At 41.2% G+C, this 22847-nt stretch overlaps 1 protein-coding gene across 1 annotated transcript in view; it reads left to right on the forward strand.

Annotated features, from left to right (window-relative positions):
- Positions 1-22847, forward strand: part of clcn2a (chloride channel, voltage-sensitive 2a) — a 129297-nt gene that overhangs the window by 10359 nt on the left and 96091 nt on the right. The gene's annotated exons all lie outside the window — the stretch shown is intronic.

Here is a 22847-nt window from a genome sequence, read left to right on the forward strand (position 1 = left end):
ACTGCTGCTACTACACCCCCTTTATCCATTTTAAGCTTCACATTCTCTAAGAAAAAGCAGCATAGGATGTAGCTGATATGGACAGCTGTTGAGGTGTTTTATAAGTTGCTCTGCAACACATTTCTCAGCAACTTTGGAAACAGCAGGGAGAATACTGATTGGCCGATAGTTAGAGACATCGGTTGAATCTCCTGACTTAAAAACAGGTATTATTATGGCTGATTTCCACCCTTTTGGAAACACACACACTGCCTGAGAGATTTGTTGACAATGCCTGTTATAGGGTGAGCGAGTGTGTCTTTGTGTTTCTTCAGAAAAATAGTATCAATTCCGTAAACATCTTTTGCCCTAGAATTCTTAAGTGAGGCCAGAACTCTAGTGACAGTATATTCTGACTTCCTGAATACAGAAGCATGGTTGACCTTCATCTACCGGTGTACAATGAAATTGATCAATACTGGAGAATTGAGTTAACTTTACCACTGAGTTGATAAAGTATGAATTGAAAGCTGTACAAATTACAGCTTCATCTTGTGTAAGGCACCCGTTCACATTCATTTTAAGTTGCTTCATTTGATTGGTGTCATGTTTGTCTGTTAACTTCGTTAAATTATCCCATATTAATTTAGAATTACCCCCTGATTCATCAATGATCTTGATAAAAAAAAATGCTTTTGCCTTTCTAAGTTCTTTCGTTACCTGCTTTCTCAGCATTATGAATTTCTGCCTATCATTTCCTAATTTAGAATTGATTGACAGTTTTAATGCATAGTCCCGTTTTTTCATTAAATTCCAAATGTCACTATTTAGCCATGGAAGTGTGTTCTTTTCATTTTGTTTCACTTTGGCTTTTTTAAGGAAACTAATAATTGTGGTCTGTATTGTGGATAAGAAGATGTTGCTGTCTTCCTCCAAACTTGCACCCGTTAAACAGTTGCTCCAATCAATTCCGTTTATAGCATCCTCAAATAAATGTTGGTCACCTTTCGGTATTCTCAATTGATATGTCTTTCTAGTTGAACAGATTTTAAAGCGTTTCTTTGTAAGTTTTCTTGTTAAAATAATTAAATTATGGTCATACATACCAGTTACCATATTGTATGTTTTGATTATTCTTTCTGGTTTATTGCTAAAAATCAAATCGATCTGGGACTGAGAAGAGTGGGTTATCCTTGTGGGTTAATTAATATAACCTCTTTGTCAAAGTCACATTCCTTTAACATGGAATTAAGCTGATCATAAAATTCACATTTGGACGATGGTGGTCTGTAGAGACAGATAAGAATAAGAGACATTTGAGATGATAGTGACACTTTCAGACCAATACATTCCAATTTAATTTCACTTGACCACTCAATCTGGCTACAATTCAGGTGTTCTTTAATGTAAAACATTACTCCTCCTCCTTTACCACTAGGTCTATCTCTTCTAAACATATTGTATCCATGTATATTCAAAGCGACAGAGAGTGAATTTATATGTAGCCACGTTTCTGAGAAGCATAGAAAATCCAGGTTTGAGTCAACAACAAGATGTTTTACTTGATCCATTTTAGGGAAGAGACTTCGAATATTTAAATGCCCCCCAAACACTCCTTTAGGTCTTGAGTGCGTATCCCAGAGCACCCGGGCATGATTAACCGTTTTAAGAAGTTTATGTGAACGTAGTCTTCTGATAGCTGGATTCAGACTGCTTTGCTTCACTTTCGTTGTTACAGCGCAATGTTCAGAGTTTTCAATTTGTTGTGAACAGATATCCATATCAGTGTGTGAAATAGTCAGTGGACTGAAGTGCGTCACAATTGAGTTTGTATTATCAATAGATAAAACGTCTTCTCCGTCGCAGTATGTGTGGATAGTGTGGGTCTCAGGACTCAACCCCTTCATGTTTATCAGGACGCCAGACCTGGTGGTAGCTGGTATGCTACTGTTGGGGCCTGGGCCTAGCCTAGTTGTAGCTGGTTTTCTACAGCTAGGGCGTGGGTGTAGCCTGGTAGCTGGCATGCTACTGCTGGAGCCTTGGTGTAGCCTGGTGGTAGCCGGCATGCTACTGCTGGAACCCTGGTGCAGCCCGGTGGTAGCTGGCACGCCACCGCCGGAGCCTTGGTGTAGCCTGGTGTAGTTGGCATGCTACCAATTTCTTCCTTCGATTTAGAAATATCCACGAAGATTTAAAACGATACTAGCAACGATAGTTGCTAGTCTCATGTATGGTTTTGTGTAGTATGCAAATAATTAATGTTTACATTTCCAAGAGTATTTTTTCATCAGCGATGCATTTTCTTTCTTCAAAATGCACCATTTATGTATTTAAAAAAAGTTTGGTGAACGTTAGGTTGCACTTTATTCATTGCAATAGGGAAATTTTATATTTGTTTATAATTTTAATTGTTAAAATAAAAACAAAACCAATTAGAATAAACTTTTTGTCAGTTTGTTTTTAAGAAAATCATATATTGGGTGTGGTGAAAAACACACATCACCCAGCCATGTAGTTGTAAATAGAAGTTGCCTTAAGTCAGGCAATGGCATAGTTATTATATCAAAGAAAATTATGTCTGGTGCACACTAGAATTGGGACGATTTTGCCTCTGATTCACCCCTCCCAAAAATCGTGGGGCGTTCCCAACTCAAGGGTAAATGTAACAGATTATATGCCCAAATTATCCTGTAATCTTAACACAATCTGAATGGTACTGACTGGATTGGAGTCCCAATTTCCAAATTAGGCCTACAACTTGAAATCTTGTACGGTTATCAACAGAAAAGAACTGCAACAAAATTATGTTATTTTTTATTTCTCTTTTCTTTTTTCGTTTACTTCGAATCATTTATCTATGAATATAGCATCTTCATAAATTGTTTCGTTTCATTTGTTTGTGTTAGGATTTTATTTCATGTTCATTGGTCCCGGCCTTGCTGCTTCAGACTGCGTTCTGCCGATTCGAGTTAGCAGAAGCTAATCGTGAAGGTGGGGCTCTGGTGGGGCTAGCCCCTCTCTCACAATGCAATGTACATTGGACGAGGAAAAGTATTAATACGCATGCTCAGAATGTAATGTAATGAGGATCACACAAATTTGATGCCAAGTGGGGCTGAGAGCCGGTTGCCCCACCACAGCGTCATGTCGTATTCCAGACCTGATTGGCTGTCTGTCTTTCTGGCGCCAACATTAGTCGGCAAAAAGCAGAGCGTGGTGGGGCTAGGCCCCTCTCTCACAATGCAATGTACATTGGACGTGGGAAAGTATTAATACGCATGCTCAGAATTCTAATCCATCAATGTAGATCACAGGAATTTGATGCCAAGTGGGGCAGAGAGCCAGTAGCCCCACCCAGAGCCATAGAAAAAGAGAGTTGCGACACGCTTTGATCTCGCCGACACATGATCACGTGGTTCATGTAGCTCGCTGTAGTTCCAAAAAACCCACTGCTGTCAACCGGTTTGAATGGTTTTCAATGAAGCTGGCCAACGGAAGTCGCTTTCTCAGGCAAATGATGAATGAAACAGGCTCGGTTAAAGAAATCCGATATTCTAGCTATCTTCAGCAGACTCGTATCTACAAAAGGTAGTCCTCCCTGACGTGTTTGGTGTAGAATGGAGTGAAATACAACATCGTGAACACTCACTGCCAGTGAAACACAGGAAAAAAGCTAGAGCTTTCTTGTCACGTGGTTCCGGTAGCTCGCTGTAGTTAATAGTGATGTGTCGTTCGTGAACGATTCGTTCTTTTTGAACGAATCCTTACAAGGACTCGGGAGTAACGAGTCCTCTCAAAGAGTGATTCGTTCATTTTCTCGTGGCCGCGCATCGGGACTGTTGCATAGGCTCGTCCCAGTAAACAGAAATTATTCGTTCATTTCCCGACACGGTCTTCGGGTACGAGTCTTTGGATTATTTTTCACGTGACCTGCATAGGCTCTGTAGTGGTAGCTAGAGGAAACACTAGAGGGAACGATTCGTTCATTTCCCGACTCGGTCTTTCTACGAGTCTTTGGATCATTTTTCACGTGACCTGCATAGGCTCGGTAGTGGTAGCTAGAGGAAACGAACGATTCGTTCATTTCCTGACTCGGTCTTTCTACGAGTCTTTGGATCCTTGTTTCACGTGACCCGCATTGTATTTTTTAGTAGAGGAAACAGTGTCCTCATTCCCTTTCGCGTGGCCGCTGTTTTAGTAAGACGTGAATGATATTCGCTCCAGTCATCATACTGACTGGTTTTGTTATTTTCACTTTACATTTACACTTACAGTTTAGTGCAGTGTAATTGTTTGCCGTGATAATTAAATGCTAGTGTGATAATAAATGACCAAGTCATACAACTGTCATGATACATTATTTTAATGTATCATATTGTAACTCTTTTAAAATAGTATCTGCACATGTCATGCACTAACCTACATGTCATGCACTACCACACCGCGCGCGCGCTCGCATTAGGTGTGGTAGTGACATGTTAGGTGTGGCCTAACATGACATGTTAGGTGTGGCAGTCACTAACTAGGATCACATCTAACCCAGAATGTGCATGCATTAGCAGCGCAGCTGTCCAGGGCCTATCTTTCCTCCCAGTCCGTCCCTGCCAGTCCGTGAAAATATGTCTTACATGAAATCGGTACGTGGCGCAAAAAAGGTTGGGGACCGCTGCTTTAGAGGACGCATCACAGATCATGGCGCTCCCTCAAATTGTGCAAACACTGTTAGAATTAGCTGAGCAGGTAGAATCTAATAATATATCTGAGTCTGATACCCGTGACCGAGTAGAACAAGTCATAGAGAGCTTGGCTGCATACCCTGCCGTCACAGATTTACACATTAATAGTAGCTCTGCCACTGTTTTAGTCATTGTTTGACATCAAGTTGCTCAGTCTTTGATGCGTCCTCTAAAGACCCGGCAATTCAATCAATTTCCCGGCACATTTGCAATGTAGCTAATGCAATGCAGATGTGCACACTGCCCCCTACTGAACAAGATGTTTAGCTCGGTCAGCAGGGAGCTGAAGCAGAGCGGCTACTGACATCACTCTGCTGCGCCGCTCAGAATGCTTTTTCGTTCATTTTGCATTTCTGCAAATGCATTTGAATTTGAATAGGCTATATGCCACAGGCTTCCGTTCTGATACTTCCGGACTGTTCAGCCGGCAGCAATACTTCCGGTACAAGATAGTATTAGCTATGGCGTTTTTTACGCGATCGCTGCAGGACCTGCCGAGTATAACGGTAAACGATGTACATCGGATCATCCAGGCCACATCGAAGACACCAACGTCAAAAAAAGACAAAGGTTTTAAATTGTATGTGTCCAGCTATATATCTTACTACGAAGGTAAGTTAACAAGCCTCTGTTTTGAGTTTACCAAACGATGATACATGCTAGCTCCTTGGCTCTTTACTAGCCAAAGTTCAAAGTTAGCACAGTGAGGAAGCAACATTAATAACGTTAGCAGAGTGATAGGTTATATTTTGTGTTTCTGAAATGTAATACCCTAACCTCTATGTTAATCACAGTTTCAAACAAGGAGTCAGGAGAGGTCACGGTTAGGTCTGAGTGCTTTAGATCTATGAGGAAAAGCCAGAAGCCTCACTGTCTCAGTGTAAGGGAAAGTCATCCTGCAAGTTCAGTTCAGGTAAAAAAGGAACAGGTTCCTGTTTGTTAAAATCAAGTTCTGTGAGTCATATCATTGCTGTGAATTAGATACAGATAAACACCATCATTGCACTATATGAATCATTATGGTACCTGAGATATCATGTGAAATATGAATACAGGGTGTGCCAGAAAGAATGTAAAATGAGTGGCTCCCACAGAAGCAAAATTTTGTTAAGAGTTCTTATAATTTATTCATTACTTATTCTGCACTGCTATTTTAAAAGTTACTGTGTAGGAAATACATTATAACCTCATCAGTGAAATGTTGCTGCATTGTGTTTTTGATAGTGATGTAATGTTTAGGGAAGTAATACATTTAAGTAATAAGTAATAAATGACTTGGATCTAAGTATTTCGGTGTTTTGTACAGCTTAAGTTTAGTTTTAAAAGGTAAGAGACAGGAATTTAAAATGAGAGACCAAATAATGCCAATTAATGACTTGATTGCAGTGTAAATGTTTTTGAAGTTGCTATGTAGGAAATAAATTACAACCTCATCAGTGAAATGTTGCTGCATTGTGTTTTTGATTGTGATGTAATGTTTAGGGTAAATAAGTAATAAATGACTTGGATCTAAGCATTTCGGTGTTTTGTACGCCTTAAGTTTAGTTTTAAAAGGTAAGAGACAGAAATTAAAAATGAGAGAACAAACAAAAGCAGATGACTACTTGAATTGACCAAAAAAGTATTTTAACAAGGTAGCATTCAAAGGCCTAAACTGTATACAAACAGATTTCAAACAAATATAAACTTTGATAAGATTAAGGAATTGAAATGGGGTTAAAAAAGGATTCTAGAACAAAAGATTATTTGTACAAAAACTGGTTTTATGCACGGTTGGATCCATGCAATTATTTTTTATATCACCAAGTTTTCATAAAGGCACTGCATATAAAGCTTTCACTCAGACGTCCCTCATCAGGACACTGCACATATCATACATAGTCTGTATGTATGTTATGTGCAATGCCTTGTTTAAGGTCGTCTGGCTGAAAGCCTGATATGCAGTGCCTTTATGAAAGTGTATAAATATACAGTGTGGTTACATGTTGGGAATCCTCAGACCTCAGGCTTCTTTGCCCAGGCCTTTACCAGTGGTCCATTTTCATAGTTTGTAAGGAGACAAGCCACTGTGTACAGTTGATTGATGCTCCCAAAAACCCGTAGGGGAATCACAGAATCAAAAAACTTGTGCTCTTTGACCCGGCGAATGGAGCGCTCCACCCTTAGACGTGCTATGGCCTGGGTCTCCTTAACCTCAGATGCAGACATTTTAGGCCTGCCAGAGAGGAAGGCTGGCCTGTAAACCTTGCAGGGCACAATGTCATTAATGAGGAAGTCTCTGTCTACCATGACAGCCATCCCAGGTTTGAGCAAATTGAGGACACCAGATTCACGGGTAATCTGTTGGTCGCTGATAGACCCAGCATACAGCGCAGAGACAAATGTCACTGGCCCATGTGGCGTGATCCCAATGAGCCCCTTCAGAGTGCAGTGGGACTTGTAGGAGGAAAATACCTCACTCTGGAGGAGAGGGGAAGATGGGCATTGACACCTCAGCTCAGTGCAGTCAAGGATGACTGTGGTGTCAGGGTACTCCTTAAAGTCTGCAGGCAGTTTTCTCCGTATCTCATCTTCGGGTATCCAGATCCTCACTGAGCCGAGTACTGTGAACAGGAAGTTGCTCCATGTTGTTATGACTCTGCTGACTGTGGACTGATGGATACCGTACCGGTCAGCAAGGTCCCGTTGCTTGGACCCAAGGGCAAGGTAATTCAAAAATAGGAAAAACTCGTCAATGGGCTGCAGGGAATGGGTTGTAGCATTTGACTCTGTGAGAGCTCCTCTTTCTGCTTGTCGAACACTTGACCATGGATGGTAGAGAATTCACAATCAAGCCCCAGAAAAGCATCAGTAGATCATATGATGCAAACCTAAAGAAATGGAATACAGATTTTCTATTCATAACTGTTCATAAATAACTACACAAAATGTACACACAACTTTAATTAAATGTATCTGTGCAAAATTGTACAAACTGCAACACTAAGGCGTTTTGGTACAGAAAACAATCTAGCTAGCTAACCTTAACACTCAGTGTGAACAAAAGAACTAAGCAAACTAACGTCCAACACGACACATACCAAAATAAACACGAGTTTAATAATAGAAACAATGCTTCCATCAACAAAATTAACCCCCCAACCAACTGATTCCCCTTCTGCCCTACCGCAAGCCATGCTGAAAACCAAGAGCGCAGTTCAGAATCAGAATTCGGTTTATTCGCCATGTATGTTATACAAACACGTAATTTACTGTGGCAGGGAGGTGCAAAACACTAAACATATACAGATCTTAAATTAAGTAAAAGTACAAAGGTTTAACTATTTCTAAGAACTAAACAAAGTAAGAATCCAACAATTTAAATATAAAATAAAATATATATAAAAATAAGAATAATGAGCAGCATGAATGGTCAACATAGTGCAATCAGATACTGAGATAAAGTGGCTTATGCATACTGAATTGCCATTAGATGGACTTACAATAGTTAAATAAGTGAATGAATGTCAATGGGAGTCCTTGGCCTTGTTGAAGAGGCCAGTAGCAGATGGAAAGAAACTGTTCTTATGGCGTGAGGTTTTGGTCCTGATGGACCGCAGCCAGAGGGCAGTAGCTGGAACAGGGAGTGACCAGGGTGGGAGGGGTCGGCCACAATCTTCCTCGCCCTCAGGGTCCTCGAGGTGTGCAGGTCGTCGAGGGTAGGCAGATTGCAGCCGATCACCTTCTCAGCAGTGCGGATGATACGCTGCAGTCTGCTCTTGTCCTTGGCAGTGGCAGCAGCGTACCAGACGGTGATGGAAGAGGTGAGGATGGACTCAATGATGGAGGAAAGGGTCTGTGATGGCTTTGAGGTGTGCCAGCACAAGGCGCACACCTTGTGCAGAGGCGCCCTCCCTGGAAATGTTTGATACCTTTAAATGTGCTGAAAACTGTCTGTCAGCTGGAAAAAGATCATGACTCCCATGCTACAAAGCTTGGCCAAGCCAGTTAGTTAGATTTTTTTTTACAATGAATACAAAGAAGTAATAAATGAATATGTAATGAATAAATAAGTAACCAATCCTGTTTCCGGTCAATTTTGTGTAATTCATTCTAATAATGATGCACTGTTTAAAGTTTTTAAAAACAGAAACTGACTGTGCCCCTACATTTTTGTCTGTGCCCCTAAAGTTTTCACTTGGGGGCACATGTGCTCCAGCAAAAAAAGGTTACGAAAGTAAGTGCGTAATGTATGTTTTCTATTGCCTGGGAATTAACAAATATTTACCTTTAGACGCGCGAGTTCCAAATATTTCCGACGGTCCCCAAAGTGTAAGTTATTTTTTCGGAACGGTAGCTAGTAGTACAGTAGCTTTAGTTAGCTTCCGGGCTAAGTTAGCTAGCGTAATACTCGTAGCAATGCTACTACCATGCTAGTGTTACTTGTTAGCCTTCTCATTACATTTTGAAGCCATACTAAAGTGTTTGTGGCATAGCTTTTGTCCATCGGAAAATATTCAGTTGGAATGTTCGAAATCGCATATGCAACGTTATGCTGTGAGACCCGCATTCGAATGATCACATATGTGCGACGCTACTAACGGGTTAGATAGCATTCACAAAAAAAGTGTTTCTACTGTTTTGTTATAAAAACGTGCCACATCAAAATATAAGTGGGGTCAGATGGCTGAGCGGTTAGGGCAGGGGTTGGCAACCTGCGGGTCCGGAGCCGCATGTGGCTTTTTCACCCCTCTGCAGTGGCTCTCATGCCAAAAACTGTCGAGGTGCCAAAGAATAAAAAATAAAATCCTACCTGACGTCACAATGCCGTTCAAATGCAAGGACGCGTCCGTCGCTATGCCAACATTAAATTCCTGAGATAACTACGCGCGCTAGCGGGAAACTGTCCTGGTTGCTAGGTAGGCAGTTTTGTATTTAGGCCTATTTAAAACTAGTTATTGAATGAGTGAAAACTTACAATCGTAGAGTATGCTGCAGCTTTGAAGAAGAAGATCAAAAAAACTTTGGGGTTAAAATTACAAAATTAAACAATTTTTACAAGCGTTTAATATTTTGTCAACCAAACAATGCGTCACATCCTACAAATGATATTGCTGTCTTTAGGGTGTCAGCAGGCAAATCTTGAGTTTTCGAAGCTAAATAAAAGAAGTCACTGAAGAAAATAGAAAGTTTAATTCTGCATGGACAGATGCATTTGCTTTCACTGTCAACGATGCTGGCTTACCTGTATGTTTGATATGTGGCGAGAAATGATCAAACAACAAAAAATTTAAAGTTGAAAGACATTTCCAAAATAAACACGAAAAATACAAAGCTGGAGAAGAAAAAGAGCGGTTTCGGAACTGCAGCGGAAAGCTGATCAGACCAAACAAAATTTCATTAAGTGGACCAAGTCTGTAAAAGCAACTACTGTTGCTAGTTTTGTGGCAGCTCATGAGCCGTTTACAGATGGCGATTACATGAAAGAATCATTCATTAAAATGTCAGAGCATCTATTCTCGGACTTCAAATACAAACAAGAAATTTTTCTGCAAATTAAAGATATGCCTCTTTCTGCAAAGACTGTTAAGGACAGGGCCATTAAGCTGGCTGCAAACATCACCAGTCAACAAATTGAGGACATTAATTCGGCTCCTGCATACTCAATCACCTGTGATGAGTCAACGATATTGAGCAGACAGCACTCTTTTGTAGATATGTGAACTCTGATGGGCCACAGGAAGAAATAATTGAGTTGATACCGCTAAAAGGCCTAACGCGAGGGGAGGACATTTGTGAGGCGGTGCTGAATTGTTTGAGAGCCAAAGAAATAAACACCGCATGGTATCAGTGGCTACTGATGGGGCACCAAGAATAAGAGGATCCCAGAAGGGGTTTGTGACTTTACTTCAGAAGTTACTAGATCGAAAGCTGCTGACGTTTCACTGCGTTCTGCACCAAGAAGCACTGTGCGCTCAAACATTTCCTCTCGAACGCATGGAAGTAATGGACCTTGTCATTCTGATTGTGAACAAAATAATGGCAAAAGCTTTAAACCACCCACTGTTCTGTTCATTGTTAGAAGAAGTCGACAGCACATATTCAGATTTCCTGATGCATAACAAAGTCCGTTGGCTGTCCAGGGGAGATGTACTGAAACGGTTTGCTGCTTGTCTGGAACACGTGAAAACTTTCCTGGAAAGCAAGGGACTTACATATCCCGAACTGGAAGATCCAGATTGGCTGGAAAAGTTGCACTTCATTGTGGATATGACAGCGCACCTCAACATGCTGAACCAAAGTGTTCAGGGAAAGCACGACCCTGCAGATGCTGGAGGAGAGTTTGGCGTTTGAGCGCAAGATGACAGTGTTTGCCAAAGATGTTGAGAGAGGTACGATCTCTCACTTCCCCTCTCTGAGAAAGTTCAAAGAAGCACGCAGTCACACAAATTGTGAGTATTTACTGCATGTAATCATCAAAATGCAAACTGCATTTGGGGAAAGATTCTGTGAGTTCAGAAAAGAAACAAAAACACATCCTTCCCTGTCACACCCCTGGACATCGACCCATCACTGTTGAACATGTCTGCATTTACATGAGTAAGTCAACCTGATGTTGAAATTGAACTGGGTGACATTGCTAATAAAGACCTGTGGGTGTCTAAGTTCAAAAGCCTGACAGCTGATCTGGAATATGTCGCCCATCATAAGGCCGTTCTCGCTTAGCAGCACAAATGGAGCAACATTGAAAACCTCTGCAAACCAGACAAACTTGTGTTTGAAACATGGAATTCCATTCCCGACACTTATATGAACATGAAAAAATATGCATTTGGTGTCCTGTCCATCTTTGGATCCACATACTTATGCGAGCAGGTTTTTTCCAACATGAACTACATAAAAAGCAAATATTTCTCGCGCCTGAGCTACTGTAGTTTTGGTTTATGGTCAGGCTTGCCGGAGGATTGCTGTACGTGGCTGAAAGAGAAAAACAGAAGAGGGTGACGCTGAAATTGACTCGTCATAATTCAATACATTACCTGTTTTTGTTTCCCGTTTTTTAAAGCTATATGGGTGCATGTTTATTTTTTCAAAGTGGTCCACGTTTTATTTGATTAATTTTCCACAAATAAGGAAAGGACTCAAACAGGCGTGATTCTGTGTTTATGTAAAAGGTAAGCCTACACATGCCAGTGTTTTTATTCCTTCTTAACAAGGTTTGTAAAACCAGCAATACAATGTAACCCGTTTTCTTTTTGTAATTCTATAATTTAATAAATGCAAAAAAACGATAGTTATTTTATATATATTATACAATAAGTATATACAGCCTAAAACTTTATACGCGGTGATATCTTCATTTTAGGGGTCAAATAAGCTTCGGCTCCAGATCAATTTTCTTTCGTGGAAGAGGGGCTGAAATGGCTCTTTTGATAGAGAAGGTTGCAGACCCCTGGGTTAGGGAATCGGGCTATGAATCAGAAGGTTGCTGGTTCAATTCCCAGCCATTCCAAATTACATTGTGTCCTTGGGCAAGGCACTTCACCCTCCTTGCCTCGGGGGAATGTCCCTGTACTTACTGTAAGTCGCTTTCGATAAGAGCGTCTGCTAAATGACTAAATGTAAATGTATAAGCCGCACCACCACAAGAAAAATGTAAAATTGGGGTATAAACGGTGGATTTATTTCCCAAAAATACGGTTAATAAGTTATTGTGGAATGCATGCATCACATTTGATTTTCAGCTTATGTCTTTGTTGTAATTTTACAACATTGGGTGAAACGTTGGCTCTCGACGAAGGCGGTCACATTTTTCTCTCCTCCCCTCCCCTGACCTTCCCTGCTTGGCTCTGTCTTGTCTTGTCTGTCTCAAGATACTGTCTCATCATCACTCTCCGAAACTAGAAGCATGGAATTAATTAGCTGGTCTCTCAATGCAATTGACACCATCTTCTCGAAGAAAAGCTCGGGTTTGGGGGAACCTAACTGTCCTATCGGGACGTTCGCAGCTGGCTACACGATGGACGCGTGGGTGAATTGGCGTGTCGTGTGTCTAGCGGCACTTTCCGTGGAGGACGTTGAAGACCTCTTCATATTCGGAACCGTGATTACAGGCTTTCTGCTGTTTGGAATAGGCGCTGGCTTTGTATATCGGAAAATCAAGGAAACGGCTGCGGCCATCAAAAGCCCCGTTAGGCTGCCCGACATGATTGATGCGTTGGGCAGAGCTGTTGGAGCTCAGACTGTGAACTTACAACGCAGTATGGATTACAACAGGGATAAGTTTGCGGCTCTGCAAAGGAAGATGGAGGAGATGGAGACCTTCCTGAAGGGTGGACGTGAAAATTGAGTCGCGGCTACTCGTCAAAACAACTACCCCAATCTTATCCACTTTCGGCCCCGTAACCAGCATAGGCCTTGGCCAAGGCCGTTGCTGGAAAACAACTCCCCTGGAGAGCGCTAAAGCGAGACTATCTTGCCTTCGTTACTCCCTGCAAAATAAAATCTATCTTTAGAAGAAAAAAAAAGAATCATGAGACCAACATCGGGGAATGCGGTGGAACACCACACAAGCAGGTTTGGCGAATCAGTGGTCCTAGCTTGCAAGTTGAATTATTGGTCAATCACGTTAATGCGCAATTGCAAACAAGTGCTCTCAAAGCCGCGGTTTGTTGATTCCCAGTGATGCCCAGGATGCTAGCTAGCGAGCTACTACATGAGTAGAATTCCACTCTACGATGACTGATTTCATGATGGAAGCAGAAATGGAAGCACCTGCTACTCCCGCAACAAACGACGGTGGTGACGAAGACCAACACCCGTTGCCATATATGCAAGAAATATTTTTCTTATGTTGGAGTGAAAGATTCTTCATACCGGATGAAGTGCCTCTCATGCTTACCCAAAGCTACTGAAATATTGGCATTCAAAAACTCCACATCCAATCTCAGGAAACACATTGAGGTAAATTAAGATTAATCCCATGAGCCACAACGTTAATGTTTAGTTATCATAATTATCATAAACATAAATATTTTCAACACAACTCATTGTCCTTGGTAATGGTGGCCACAGCACTTAAAATAATATAAATGCTGCTCACAATTCTGACCCTTTGCTTTTTTATTAACAACATTTATTTGTACTTTTACTTTCAATACTAACAGTACATTTAATATCAGAAAATTACTTTTGATACTTAAGTACAGTAAATATCAGATACATTAAGACTTTTACTCAAGTAGTATTCTAATAAGTGACTTTTTACTTTTGCTGGAGTCATTTTCCAGTAAGATATCTTTACTTTTAGTCAAGTGTGGCTTTTGGGTACTTTATACACCACTGACTATAAAACACGACAAGTCAAACACACACACACAAGACTTGGGGTGACAGTATGTAAGAAATTAATCTTTATCAAGTATTACACAGAGTCTATGAAGTCAAGGAAGTTTATTACTTGCGCATATGGAGCAAGGAGACAAGTCAGATCGCCGTACAAAGTTGTTTAAGGACTGGTCTCCATGCAAACCCATTTATACAACACAGTTCTCAGGTCATTGGTCCATATACAGACATGCAACTGTTCCATGTCGCTTCTTTCATTTGTGAACTTCCTTAGATCTCGCGTGTGTGTGTGTGCGTGTTTGTGTGTGCGTGCATGTCTTACAATGTTTCTACCCCCACTAGGTGACCAGCTAATGGTCACCAGACCTCACGTCTCCATCTAGCCCTGTCAAACAGTATCTCCTTTAAACAAACAAAACCCCAACATCTTCTAGCAACTCAAAGTCAGTGACAAGGCTCACCTTCCCCAAGGGTAGCAAGATAAGGGGTCTGTATGTTTACGTAAGCCTAGAGTTACCTAGAGCTCATTTTGGGGGGTTCCCCCTTCTGCACACAAGGAATGCTGAACACAGTATCATTTTATACAAAATAATACGGTACATCCTTAGTTTCTCTGACACAGTAGACGGATGAAGTAGGAGTCAAAAAGACGTGGAGAGAACACAAACACAAATACAGCACGAAGACATGGGACATAACAATAGCCGTGTCCAGAGACTGGGCAAGAACCAGCAGGTCGTCGAGGTACGCCAAGACTTGGATCACCCTCCACTGCATAAGTTCTAGAGCCTGTCGTGGAAGATTTTGAGAGAATCAATCGTAAAGCTGAAGTCGGGTGAAGAACAGAGTTAATGTTTATTTGACGGATGACGTATACTTAATAATGTTACCAACATAACATCATCGATACAAACATAAAACAATAACACAAAGACAATTTCATACAGCTCCATCTAGCATTCTACAATGGAACCGGGAGAATCCAGCAGACACCAGCACTACGCAGCTGATGGCCCTGAACCCCCAAGAACATTTTTCAACAGACCATTTTATAGATACGACATGCAACTATACCAAATCTCTACTGTCATTGGTTAACTCCTTAACAGTTGAATACACATTGTCTTCAGACCAGGTCACCCAGACTTCCCGTCTCTAGACTTCACTTCTCCTAGTTAGGTGTCATAAAACTGCAGGTGGCATCTCTGCCAAATGGAGTTGAATCAACATCCATTGTATCAAGCTTGACCCAAATCCCTTTTACCAACTGTAAACTATTTTTAAACAACTATTAAAATACATTAATTGTATATATTCCCAAAATGTCATTCACAAGCCGCTTCCACACATTTGGAGGTTTGAGCCGGTGTGTAAACGAATGTAAGCATAAGTACAGTCTCCCTCACCCCCCTGAAGGGAGGGGGAGCTCATATAAACTGTAGAGCAGCCATTCCCAACCTTTTCCACTTCGTGGCCCCCTTGCATAGCTCAAATAGTTTTGCAGCCCCCCAACACATCCGTTCACTTAATTTGCGCTTATCAAGCATGTTGAACAACACCACGGGAGCTAACCAATTAGCTGTCACAGCAGTTTTTTTTTGAACGATCAAGGAATACAAAGTGTTCATCAGCATACCGGCATAACTACAACCATTCCTATAGTTCCATATAACATAACGTTAAATATAAAACTGCTATATTGAAGTGGGCGTATGCACAACTCAAGTTAATCCGAAAATGTGAATTAGACTACCGTCAACATGCCAAGCGTAACTTTTGGCATTTCAGTCATGATGAATTGTAAGTCTAAATGTAATTTAAGCATTTGTACACATTTTAATATAATTTACCAACAGAATATATAAATATTTTTATATTTATTATTTTGTAATATTTTGGTTCATTCAGTGGTTTGGCAGCCCACCTGCATTACCCAAACGGCCCACTGCTTGTGAATTACTGGTTTAGGCTTTTATAGGCACCTATGGGTGTAAAAAGGGACTCACTCGCTCACTTGCGGCAAATTTTGAGTTTACTGTGATTTAAAAAGGGAATCCAGCGTGGGACGTGTGTGCGCAATAATAATAATGTAATACATTTGAATACTTTCGGCGGCAGTTCCCTATAATGGGATACGGGTGTTTTGTAGGCAACTACCCAATACTGCGGGATGCAGGGGTTCTGTTTTTAGCCCTAAATGAATAAATACAAATAAAGAGTGAGACATATTTCTTTATTTGAAAATGATTTTTTGTATTAGGGTTGGCAATGAGCACCACGAACAGCATAAAAGCACCCCGCATAGTCAAGCTGCGGCGGTATATTTGATGAATGTTGTTAAGCGTCTGTATGCGTGCTCATTCATGCATAGAGCTAGTATTTTCTAACTTTATATATCTTGATTAAATACTTTGGGGACTGGCATACCTTAATTATCTGTTACGGCAATGAACCAAGACATTAGATGTAGTAAGAGGAGGTAAGAGGTTGTATGTCATTCTGTCTCTCTGAAGCGGATAGCTAAACTAGTGCTTGATGATGATAAGGTCACCACCACAGGTCAACAGTATGGTGCATCAGCTCTGTCCCATTCCCAGTCCCCTCTACCTCGGATGATCTGTACTTCGATTTGGACAAGACTGACTGACCAGATATACAGTATCTATGTGGATGGCATGAATAACCAGGATAGTAACCAGTAGTGTTCTACTTCTGCAGCGTTGCCACAATGGACCGAGTGGCTTCGCTCGCATCTTTCTCCGCCACCATTACGTAACTACAACTCAAACTAGCGCACAACATCAACGTCATTATTCTCAGCCACTCCCTCTGTTTGCTGATTGGACATGTAAAAAGTTTACCGGAGACATCTGACCAATATACCTCAAGCCCAGACGCAGGACAGAAGCAAAATGAAAATTGAGCGGAAGTATGTAGGAGTGCAAAGCCAGGCTTTCAGCTTGCTACACACAGTAACTCATCATTTACACCCATGCAACACACAATTGCACACCTCAACTGCTTCACACAGTAACGAACAAGCTCAGGTTTGCTTTATTTATAATGAACAGTGGTGGGGACCTAAGCTTTAAACCCTGCCCTCAGTCATATGCGTCCTTTCCTTCATCCGTTGGAACCCTTCCATACTGGGGCTGGAGTTTTGGGCTGGGCAGCGTCACCGGAAGCAGGCACAGGGGATGGCCCAGGCTGGGCAGCAGTTGCCCAGGGGTCTCATTTATAAAACTGTGCGTAGGATTCTTACTAAAAGTGTATGTACGCCCAAAAGCCTAAAATGGTGTACGCCCCAAAAAAATCAGATTTATAAAACCGTGCGTATGCACACCTGTAAGCAATGTTCCCTTTATAAATCACAGATTACCCACAAGTGTGCGTACGTGAATCATTATTTACCCGCCCTGAACACACCCATTTTTAACCATAAATGGTCAATGCAAAGCACCTCATGAATGCTAATCCAGTATATATATGGCCCTGGCATGCGATTGTTCTTACATTACATTACATTGAATCATGGCGTCAGGAGGGAAAAGAACGAAAAGGCGCAACTTCTCAGACACTGACATTGAAATACTTGTAGGCAAGGTGGAGGAGCGAAAAAACACATTAGGCCTATTTGGTGGCCACAGCAGCGGGATCACCAATAAATAAAAAAGCAATGCAAGGTAACAATTTGAAAACAAAAGCGTATCCGTAAACACACGTTTTTTCATGCCGGTTTTGTTATGAACAGTATTAAAGTTTGGACTGATAACGAGGACGTAGTGTAGCAATTGCACGGGAGTTTAACGGCTGTATTTCCAGTTTTTGACATATGATGATATATGCACAGTATTAAAGAAATATATTTAGTTATAGGCTACCCTATGTTTTGCAGTTATGTAAAGGTAGGATATGTGATGTTATCCTATATTCCATGCAGTCGGGGCATCTCCCCCTCCTGCACTCCCGTAGTGGACAATCTGATGGTGAAAGAGCGCTGAATTTTTATTTAAAATTTGAGTTGGACTGTACAAGGTGTTTATGGAACAATTATCACTCAGTACAAGCACAAATAACGGTAACCCTTCCTTTTACAGTCCCTTAAGTACTAGATATTTACATAGAAAGTAAAGGGTATGTTATGTGTTTTATTGGGTATTACCGATTGGTACCAAGGTGGTAAATACCTAGATAATTCGAAGTATTTACCCATTAACTAAATACTAACGTGCTGGTCATTACTGGGTATATTTTCTGTATTATTGGGTATTACTGATTGGTACCAAGGTGGTAAATACCTAGATAATTCGAAGTATTTACCCATTAACTAAATACTAACGTGCTGGTCATTACTGGGTAATTTTCACTGGTCCTAATTAGGTAAAGACAGAGGACAAAACTTATTACCTGGAAACTTATAAATATTACTATTTAAATACCGCTGGTAGTAAGTTGGTAACAACGGGAGATATATATGGTAAATTATAATGTGTTATTGGGTAAATACCACTGCTACTAAGTAGGTAAAGACAGCCAAGCTCCAGCAGAATTACGAACAAAATACTCTACTTACTTCTACAGTTACGTAAGGTTTATGTCGGTAACAGTCCATGTCTAATGAGAAGATAAGATAGAACTTTACAATAAAATACCTTTTCAGATACATTTATCGATGATGGCCTCATTTACTTGGCTGGTATATACCTACCTCCGCGGGAAGAGTTTTCCTCTACTGTCATGGTAAATCTTCTTGCATACTGGGTATGTTCTTGCGCATGTTTGGACTATTTACTCAGTAAGTAATCTGAAACTGGACTGTAAAAGGAAGCCGTGTTTGTTTCCATGGTGTTACCAGGCTCTTACCATACCCTTTGTAAGCGAATACCACTTTGTCAACGTTACCCTTAGTATGAACTTGTACTATACGTTCCAAGGCGATACCAGGTAAAACATGCTTATTCACTCAGTAAATAATCTGAAACTGGACTGTAAAAGGAAGCCGTGTTTTTTTCCATGGTGTTACCAGGCTCTTACCATACCCTGGAAAGAGCCTGTGGAACATCTTGATTTTCGGCCCCACGGAGCGAAAGAGAGAGAGCATATGAGAAGTTTGGACCAACATCGAAGTAAAGAGGTGACATAAAAAGGTTATTTTAATTTTTACATGCGGCCCTCCTCTTTTACAGTTTTTCAAAAGAGCAACTTCGATTTTGGTCCCATTTCCAAAACAAACTTCTCGTCTCTCTCTCTCGCTCCATGGGGCCGAAAATCAAGATGTTCCACTTAGTGCTCCCCCTAGAGGCCTGGTCAACTTCTGTTGTGAAAACTGGACGCAGCGTTTTTTGTTTGCGTGCTTTCGTTTTTGCAACGGGTTTATGTATTTGCAGCGTTTTTGGTTTGTGTGCTTTCATTTTTGCAACGCGTTTATGTATTTGCAGCGTTTTTGGTTTGCGTGCTTTCGTTTTTGCAACGCGTTTTGGTATTTGGTTGTGTTGTGTGTATTTGCAGCGCGCTTGCAGAAAGCTGCGCATGTGTTGTCAAATTCATGAAATTGTTTTCTTAATTTGCTTGTGTTTTGTTTATTTGCATGTGTTTTCTTAATTTGCAGCGTGTTTGCACATGTCGGCCACCGTAGGTATTCGCTTACAAAGGGTATGGTAAGAGCCTGGTAACACCATGGAAACAAACACGGCTTCCTTTTACAGTCCAGTTTCAGATTACTTACTGAGTAAATAGCCATGTTTTACCTGGTATCGCCTTGGAACATATAGTACAAGTTCATACTAAGGGTAACGTTGATAAAGTGGTATTCACTTACAACGGGTATGGTAAGAGCCTGGTAACACAATGGAAACAAACACGGCTTCCTTTTACAGTCCAGTTTCAGATAATTTACTCCTAGTCCAAACATGCGCAAGAACATACCCAGAATCCAAGAAGATTTACCATGACAGTAGAGGAAAACTCTTCCCGCAGAGGTAGGTATACCAGATAAGTAAATGAGGCCATCATCGATAAATGTATCTGAAAAAGTATTTTATTGTAAAGTACTATCTTATATTCTCATTAGACGTGGACTGTTACCGACATAAACCTTAGGAGCAGGGTAATAGTAGAGTATTTTGTTCGTAATTCTGCTGGAGCTTGGCCGTCTTTACTTACTTAGTAGCAGTGGTATTTACCCAATAACACATTATAATTTACCATATATATCTCCCGTAGTTACCAACTTACTACCAGCGGTATTTAAATAGTAATATTTATAAGTTTCCAGGTAAATACTAAGTTTTGTCTTTTGTCTTTACCTAATTAGGACCAGTGAAACTTATCCAGTAATAACCAGCACGTTAGTATTTAGTTATGGGTAAATACTTTGAATTATCTAGGTATTTACCACCTTGGTACCAATCAGTAATACCCAATAATACAGAAAATATACCCAGTAATGACCAGCACGTTAGTATTTAGTTAATGGGTAAATACTTCGAATTATCTAGGTATTTACCACCTTGGTACCAATCAGTAATACCCAATAATACAGAAAATATACCCAGTAATGACCAGCACGTTAGTATTTAGTTAATGGGTAAAAACTTCGAATTATCTAGGTATTTACCACCTTGGTACCAATCGGTAATACCCAATAAAACACATAACATACCCTTTACTTTCTATGTAAATACCTAGTACTTAAGGGACTGTAAAAGGAAGGGGTTACCCAAATAACAATGCTGGATGTAATCTTCATGATAATGATGATATGGAGTGGAAAAAATGTGTGTGAGGAAAACAAAATATATAAATATTACGAGTAATCGTTCTTCCCCCAATTAGCTTTTTCCTCCCCCTCAGGAAGCATTCAGAAGCATTTGGAGGAGAGCCGCCCCCTCATGTCTCCTGAGGGACAGCCAGAGGTGGCATTGGATGACCTATACAGCAGCCATGGCGCGGCCAGCACAGAGGAGGGCTGGTGACACCATTCCACCCAGGCTGTGTCCCCCAGGCATTGACCTTCTAGTTTGTCTGTGGACAGTTTTGCTATTGCTGCAGTGAGTAGGGCAGTCTTGCCCGAGGCGTCACACTCTGGGCATCCAGCATGAATGCCTTATCAGCCATAGAGGCGGGAAGAAGATCCCTCATGTTTGGCAGTTTCGTCTTTTTTGAAGATAGGCATCTAAGGCTGGCTCCATCCATGGGATGCCCTGGGATATAGGTGCTGCATACTCCTTGGTCCTAGTGAAGGGGAGTAGCGCTTTCAGTGGCACGTGAATGAAGAACGACATGTTCCACGAGCCCTCCACATAATCCCCCAATTTGGGCATTGATGGCATAAAGAGCTTGGCCATCTTTCTACACTTAGCGTGAAGCCCCCACATCCATGGTTCATCATCCTCCACTGGAGGGGCAATCGTGAGGGGAGTCCCCACTATGGTTGCAGCGTGGAGACTGATTTCGGGGAAATCCCTTCCCACTGAGACCAGGGATTTTTTGCCGTGCCATGACTGCTGAATCGGAGGAGCTGGCCTCTAGAAGATAACAGGTTTGGGAGCCACACTGGGAGAGCGAAAGCCTCCACCGGAGGGCCTCAACAGACATGATAAGGAAATAACTGACAGGTGCTCCAGTCACAATGGACTGCTCTTTTTTTTGCTCTTTGTTATTTCTAAAGACTTCAACCCGTGCTGACATTTTTGGTAGCCTGGTCCTAACCCGACTCTCGTACATTTCATTTGTACAGAGAGTCTGGACTCGCTCCATTGACAAGCGTTAACTTCCTTGAAGGCGGGTACTCTGTTGAAGTTTTAAACTATTGGATCTGCCCAGAGGCACTTTGGATCTGCCATAACCAATCGCTAGCGTTCGCCTTAGCCAACGCCTTCACCACTAACGGAGTTAGCTGGAAAATCAAACGAACCCCGTGTGGAGCAAAGATTGTTCTTGCTCCGGCTTTAACTTCTGGATATTCGGCAGCGTTGCCTTAACAGACCGAAGGGCTTTACTCGCATCTTTCTCCGTCGCCATTACCGAACTACAACTCAAACTAGCGCACAACATCAACGTCATCGTTCTCAGCCACTCCCTCTGTTCGCTGATTGGACCGGTAAAAAGTTTACCGGAGACATCTGACTAAAATACCGAAAGCCCAGACTCAGTACAGAAGCAAAATGAAAATTGATCGGAAGTACGTAGGAGGGCAGAGCCAGGCTAGGTTTTTGGTAGAATGAGCGGCTAAAATTGGAATCGCTACCCTGAAATAGTTGAACAGTATGAGCCAAGTGTGGTCCTGTATCTGGAATAAATTGTCTAGTGTGGGCACTGTTAAAAGTCTAATCTGAGAAATCTGTCACTGTGGTCTCCCACATTTTTTAATCGGTTAATATTTGAAAATCCTCTATCCTGCACCACCTGTCATTTGGGGCCTTGTTCGACAGCCCCTTACCTGTAATATAATTACCAAATATTGTGTAGTAAGTAAGCTATTGTCTTTAAATGACAGTCACCAAGTATGGCTATGAAAGTAAGACACTACAATTTAAATAGTTTTTAAAATAAATATGAATGTTGGCAACGCTAAGCAACGTACACACTAGCAACTATCATATTTCTGTTTTCATCACAGGATAGCGTTTTATTTATTTAATTATCTGGTATTTTGGTTGCTAGCTAACTTTATTTGTTAGCCAAATAAACAATGATAGTCAGTTAGCTATCAGACTAGGAGTGATACTGATTTGTGCAAAGGAATTTGATGTTATGGCTTGGCTTGGAACCAGTGTTGCCGGGTTCAAAGTAGGAAACTTTCCA

This window comes from Osmerus mordax, chromosome 16 (assembly GCF_038355195.1).
Source record: "Osmerus mordax isolate fOsmMor3 chromosome 16, fOsmMor3.pri, whole genome shotgun sequence".
Lineage (NCBI taxonomy): Eukaryota > Metazoa > Chordata > Actinopteri > Osmeriformes > Osmeridae > Osmerus > Osmerus mordax.